The sequence below is a fragment of the Sorex fumeus genome, unplaced genomic scaffold (genome assembly GCF_029834395.1).
Source record: "Sorex fumeus unplaced genomic scaffold, SorFum_2.1 ptg000081l, whole genome shotgun sequence".
Lineage (NCBI taxonomy): Eukaryota > Metazoa > Chordata > Mammalia > Eulipotyphla > Soricidae > Sorex > Sorex fumeus.
The window spans coordinates 4,668,092-4,674,856 of NW_026606138.1; positions in this window are offsets into that span (position 1 = coordinate 4,668,092).

A 6,765-nucleotide genomic window follows, 5' to 3' on the forward strand; every position below is an offset into this window, starting at 1 on the left:
AGCACAGGCTTTGCATGCAGAAGGCCTGGTTGGATTCCCAGCACCAAGTGGTGCTCCAAGCACGGCCAGCAGAGCCAGGCGTAGCTCTGCCCAGTACCAACAGGTGGGCCCGCAAATAAACGAGAAAGTGCTGGGCCATGGAAGAGACTGTGGCGGAGGGCATATTCCAGAAGCTGTCTTCAGGATGACACAATCTGGGGTCAGCAAGGAGCAATTGGGTGTTCAGAGAGAGGAGTGCCAGCAACATGTCCAAGACATGGCCGTAGGGACCTAAGAGAAAGTCAAGTGCTGGAGCACGTGCCCAGTGTCCCTGCAGCAGAGCCGGGAGTAACGCTGCCAAGTGTGGCCCCCAAGGCAAACTGGACCAAAAAGAAAAAAGAAAAACAAGAATAACAAGTCAAATCTAAAGAAGGAAGAAAGGTATAGCATTGTGAAGTGATAAAGCATTCGTCTAGGTGACTGTGATAAATGTTGAGTTGCATTTTCTTTTCTCTTTTCTTTTATCTTTTCTTTTTTCTTTTCTTTTTTTTTACGATTGTTGGGCCACATTAGGAGGTGCTGGAGGTTGGAGGGGGCTACTCTCAACTCTGTGCTTGGCGGGTTGCTCCTGGTGGTGTTTGGTGAACCAAGAGGTGCCAGGAATTCAACCTGGGCCTCCTTCATGCAAAGCATGCACTCAGTCCTTTGAGCGAACTCTCGGCCCTTATATTGCTTTGCATTGCATTGGATTTCTTTTGGGACACTGTATGATTTGGAGTGGCTTGAGGGGGCCATGCTTGGCAGTGTTCTGGGGCATTCCTGACTGTGCTCAGACATGACCTCCGAGTGTGCTCAGGGGACCACATGTGGTGCAGAGGATTCAAGCAAGAGTTGTGGCGGCTGAGTCACATGCAAGGCAAGTACTTCACCTGCTGTAGTATCTCTCTGGCCCTATATAGATAGACATAGATAGATATGCCCTATCTATGTAGAAATATCACTGTATCACTGTCATCCCATTGTTCATCGATTTACTTGAGTGGGCGCCAGTAACGTCTTTATTCGTCCCAGCCCTGAGATCTTAGCAGCATCTCCTTACTCGTCTTTCACAACAGTGCTGTATTGAAGGCTCTTTCAGGGTCAGGGGAATGAGACCCATTATTGTTACTGTTTTGGGCATTTCGAATACACCATGGGAAGCTTGCCAGGCTCTGCCATGTGGGCGGGATACTCTCGGTAGCTTGCCGGGATCTCCGAGAGGATATACATACATACATACATACATACATACATATACAACAAATCATAGAGGGAAATATATATATTACATACATATTTTCCTCTATGATTTGTTGCCTACTGTCTGAACTCCATCAAATATGGTGTGGTAATTATGGAGAATGGGTAGGGAGTGTCTTATGATGTGTCCAGGAATATGTTCACTCATATGTGAGACTCGGCCTGAGCATGTGGAAAGTGGCCTGGAGCATAGCGGCGGTTGGGTAGTGGAGGTCGGCTCCTGGGGCTGGGTCTCGTGGGGCGGGAAGGGCTCTCAACTGCCCCGCTCTGGGGAGCCCCGAGTGAAAACAGCCTAGCGTGGAGTCTGGTGGCATGGTTATGGGAGCCTCATTTTATGCTTCCTTCCGGAAGAAGCAGCCATGAGTTCATATATGTAAATTTTTTTTTTTTGCTTTTTGGGTCACACCCGGCGATGCTCAGGGGTTACTCCTGGCTTATGCACTCAGGAATTACTCCTGGCGGTGCTCGGGGGACCATATGGGATGCTGGGAATTGAACCTGGGTCAGCCATGTTGACTGCGTCCAAGGCAAATGCCCTACCCGCTGTGCTATCGCTCCAGCCCCTATGTAAATACATTTTAATTAATTTTTTAATACAATGCCAAGTTAAAGCAGGGTTCCAACTTTCCTCAGCTTTGTAAGAATTGCATATGAATACTCTTGCCTCTCATCAGATATTCTTTTTTTCTCTATTTTATTTATTTATTTATTTATTTATTGAACCACTGTGGGAAAAGTTACAAAGCTTTCAGGTTTAGGTCTCAGTCATGCAAATATCAAACACATTTCCCGTTACCAATACTTATTTTTTACCACGAAGAACCCCAATAAAACCCCACCCTCCACCCCTCCCAATGCCTGCAAGGCAGATGAATTCTAGTTAACACTCTATCTGCTTTGATTAGATTCATTGATTCAATAAAAGATGCACCACTATTATTTAGAGTTTAACCCCCCCCCCAGGCTGGAGCGATAGCACAGCGGGTAGGGCGTTCGCCTTACAAGCGGCCAACATGGCCGACCCGAGTTCGATTCCTCCGCCCCTCTCGGAGAGCCCGGCAAGCTACCGAGAGTATTCGATATGCCAGACACAGTAACAACAAAGTCTCCAATGGAGATGTTACTGGGCCCGCTCGAGCAAATCGACGATCAACGGGAGGGCCTTTACCTTTACCTAACCCCCCCCCCCCCCCAATCAGACATGCTGAAAAAGCATTGTGAAATGATTTGCTTTCTACAGCTGGGTTCAAGAATTAAATGTTGGTTTTAGATTTCCGCTATTTTACTTATTAACCCTGGAAGTATTTCTACTGAAAGTCAGATAATTAAGAGATTGGTTTCTGTGCTCTGGAGTCGTGGCCGTGCCGGAGAGCCGCTTGTGGGGGGCAACTGGTGACCTTGGTAGGGCGTGAAGGACGGACCAGAACACCCCCCTTCCCATGAGGTTTTAGTCACCCCCACACCCCCGGGTCATACCTGCTCGCCACAAAGCTCCCATGCGGCCGCCATCTTTCCTTCCAGAGGGGGGAGGGCAGAAGGGAGCAACACCCTTTCCCCTCCGGGCAGACATGATAGCCTGGATTAACACATAGTCTGTTCACTTTTCTGCTCCAAGCTGCTGGGTTCTTCATTAAGTCCTTGTGCTTCTGGGGCCGTGGCCGTGCTGGAGAGCCGCTCGTGGGGATCAACTGGTGACCTCGGTAGGGCATGAAGGACGGACCGGAACACCCCCCTTCCCATGAGGTTTTAGTCACCCCCACACCCCTGGCTCATACCTGCTGCCAACAAGGCTCCCATGCAGCCAGAGAGGAGAGGGCGAATGGGGCAACACCCTTTGCCCTCTGGGCAGACATGATGGCCTGGATTAATGCATAGTCCATTCACTTTTCTGCTCCAAGCTTAACTCTGATTTTCAGGGAGAAACGTTGGGTGATTTACTTCCCATTGATCACTTCTGTATATATGGAGATGTCGCGCGGCCGCACAAGTGGCCGCGCAGTTTGGAGGAAAAGTCCTAGTTCCCGCATACTCGAGCTATGCTTGTAGAGGCTTCTGGTCACCGGGGTTCCATCTGGGAGAGGCGGGATGCGGCACCTACCCCATCTGGGGCTTCCCAGTGATCTCGGCTCTTTTTGGAACCTGGTTTCTCATCAGATATTCTTTTTGGGTCAGTGATGCAGCTCAGGGTTGCAGCCTTGCATGGGGAGGACCTGGGCTGATCCTCAGCACCACACCCTTAAATAAAACCCCTCCATTCATTCCTTCCAGCAATTCAGACATTTATCAAGTTCTATTCTAGGTTCTGGGAGACATTCCGAGGTATCGACATCATTGGTCCTATAATGTGGGTTCTCCTCCTTCTAACAGGGATCTCTCATGCCAGGTCACCCTTCAGTCACTTCTTGTGGACAGACCTTACTCTTCCATGGAACAGTGCAGCAATGTGAGAAAGCACAGAAAAGGGCTGAGAGATAGACTGCACGTGTGTGTTCAAGCCACTCAATACCCAGCACCCCGTATTCCTTAAGCATTGCTGGGTACAGCCCTGGAGTTCCTTAGCACCACCAAGGTAACCCTGATAATTCCCAGCACCTCAGGGCCTGAGCAGCACCATATTCTGAGGCTCTTGCACTGAATCAGGTCTTAGAGAATTTTTGGTGGGGATCCCAGGCCTGAGTGGTGCTCACTCATTTGACTACAGTGTTCAGTAGGGAGTTGTACATCCGTTGCAGTCTTCACTGGATAAGGGAGGGGCATCCATACTCCTGGCCATCGTGCTTGCATGACTTCAGTAATTGCTTTGCTCACATACGTGGCTGCAGTGTGGCCAGAAATCACTTGCAGCATCAGGTGCATCACAGACAGCAGTTTCCTGGAACTGATGCATGCAGCTGCACAAAGGATCTAACTTGGACCTCATGCTTGCAAGGTGAGCACTTAATCTACTGAGCTGCTTCCTGCCCTCCAACCCTTTCTTTTCCGTGCCAAAAATCAAACCCAGAACCTTACAAATGCAAGGTGTAAACTCTATTGGTGAGTTATATCCTGGGTTTTTTTTAAATAGTCACCAGATTCCCTGCACCTAGAATTTAGTGCTCAATAAAAAATTAGATTACTTGATAAAACCTGAGTCTCAGTTTCTTAACTGAAAACTGGAGGTAAACATTATCTGGAAGCAGAGAGATAATAGGAGGTAAGACACTTGTCTTACACATAGCCAACTCTGATTCAATACCTGATACCATACATGATCCCCAGAGAGATGCTAGGAGTAACTCCCGAGCACAGATTCAGGAGTAAGCCCTAATATATATATATATATATATATATATATATATATATGTATACATACACACACACATATATATATATATATAGCTGGAGATATAAGAGACAGAAATATGTAATGCACCTAGCACAGTGCTCAGCATACAGCAGATTCCTCATAAAGAGCAGCCATTATCACAACTCCTAGGACCTCAGGGCAGTGGCTTCCAGACTATTTGTGGTCAGCATGCTAAATATAGGCAGAGCACAGTACCTATTGAGACACTAGTTCTAATAGTAGAAATCAGCAGAGCAAAGAGAGAACTCTAGATAAGAGCTCTTGACATTTGATGAGTAGAAAATCCCAGGACACTGCCTTCAGGCGTCACTATGGTGAGCTGGAGAGACCGCATCTGCAGGTAGCTCGAGTGAAGGGCCACTCCTGGAATGCTCCATTCCTCCGTTCAGTCTATAGTAAGCAATTTAGCAGTAAGACAGTGAAGGGAGTAAAATGTGTGCCAAGCTTCCCCCAAAACCTTGACACGCTCTCCAGACAGCAGCTGGGTAATGAACTAGAGTTTGTGTTTTCCAATTGTATCTTAAAAATTTTGGGGCACTATGATTTACAATACAGTGAAACTTCATGAATAAAGTGTTCCAATACCACACTCTCCAGTGTCCACCACTGCCACTGTCCCGGGCTCCCCGCCACCATATCAGCTCAGTTATTTAGACCAGTTCTTGTTGAACTAAGTGTGATTTGTTTGAGGTGCGATCACACCCAGTGGTGCTCAGGAATCACTCTTGGCAGTGACCAACCAAACCAGGGCCTGCCACATGAAAGGAACGTACCTTAACTTCTGTACAATCTCTCTCTAGTACTGAACTAGTTTTGTTTTCTTAGTTTGGGGGCAACATCCAGCAATGCTCTAGAATGATAACACAGTGGGTAGGGTGTTCGCCTTGCACACAGCCAATCCGGGTTCAATTCCTCTGTCCCTCTCAGACAGCCCGGCAAGCTACTGAGTATCCCACCTGCATGGCCGAGCCTGGCAAGCTCCCTGTGGCGTATTCGATATGCCAAAAACAGTAACAAGTCTCACAATGGAGATGTTACTGGTGCCCGCTCGAGCAAATGGATGAACAACGGGAGGACAGTGCCACAGTGCAGTGCTACCCATCAATGCTCAGTGTTTACTCCTGGCTCTGTGCTCAGGAATCACTCCTGGCAGGCTCTGAGTGCCAGGGATCAGACAGGCTGGGAGCCTGCAGGGCAAGCACCTTACTCGCTATACTTTCTCCAGGCCCTGAGCTAGAGTTTTAAACTTAAAAGTAGTATGTTTATAGTTAAAAATATATATATTTTAAAATGTCAGCAGTTCTAACGTTCTCGATGGAAGTCAGCATTCCTTTCACTCTAAACCTCCTAATATTCTCCAGAGTAGTTTCTTATAATTACTTTTTATATTTTTTCATGGACAGGCTCATAAAAACTATTCTTATATTCCTCCTCCATTATTTATGATTACCTTCGCACATCAGTGTATGTGTAGTTTTACCTCCATATTTTTAACAACTGTTCTATTAAGATATAAAAACAAGCCCCCTGATCTCCTTAAGCTGGTGGGAGAGAATGTGTGATCTGGGGAGGTCGTTCTAAACCAGACTCAGGGGTCCAGAATGCCCAAGACCCTGCCAACTTCCATGTGACTTCCACACTCTTGGTGGCCTCCAGATTCACCACGTATCAGTGTCCAGCCAGGAATGAGCCAACAGTGTGTGTGGATAGACAAGGTTTGTTTAAAATGAGCCAGACCTAGTGGTGACACTTATCACTTCTAGCCACATTCCATGAGCCAGAATCAGACGCCCTGCCCAGAGGAGCACCAGAAAACTGTGTCTTGGCTGCACAGCCGCTTCAAGCGACAACTCGACACTGAGGAGGGAAACGCAGCGTGACAGCCTATGAACACATCCAACACCTCCACACAAGACACTTCAGCACTTCAACTTCAGCAGTCTGGCTCTCCTCATCTTTTCTCTTTTTGGTCTTGTCTATGACAGAGACAAAAGTTTCAAGTGTAGAAAATTTCTCCACAGTAAGCATTAAGAAGAAAACCAATTTGTTCAGATTTGATGGGGGAGAATGAATGCCTATCCTTGGCCCAGTAACAACCCTGTGCACAGTAGCAGCCCTGTGGGCATTTTCTAAATTAATCA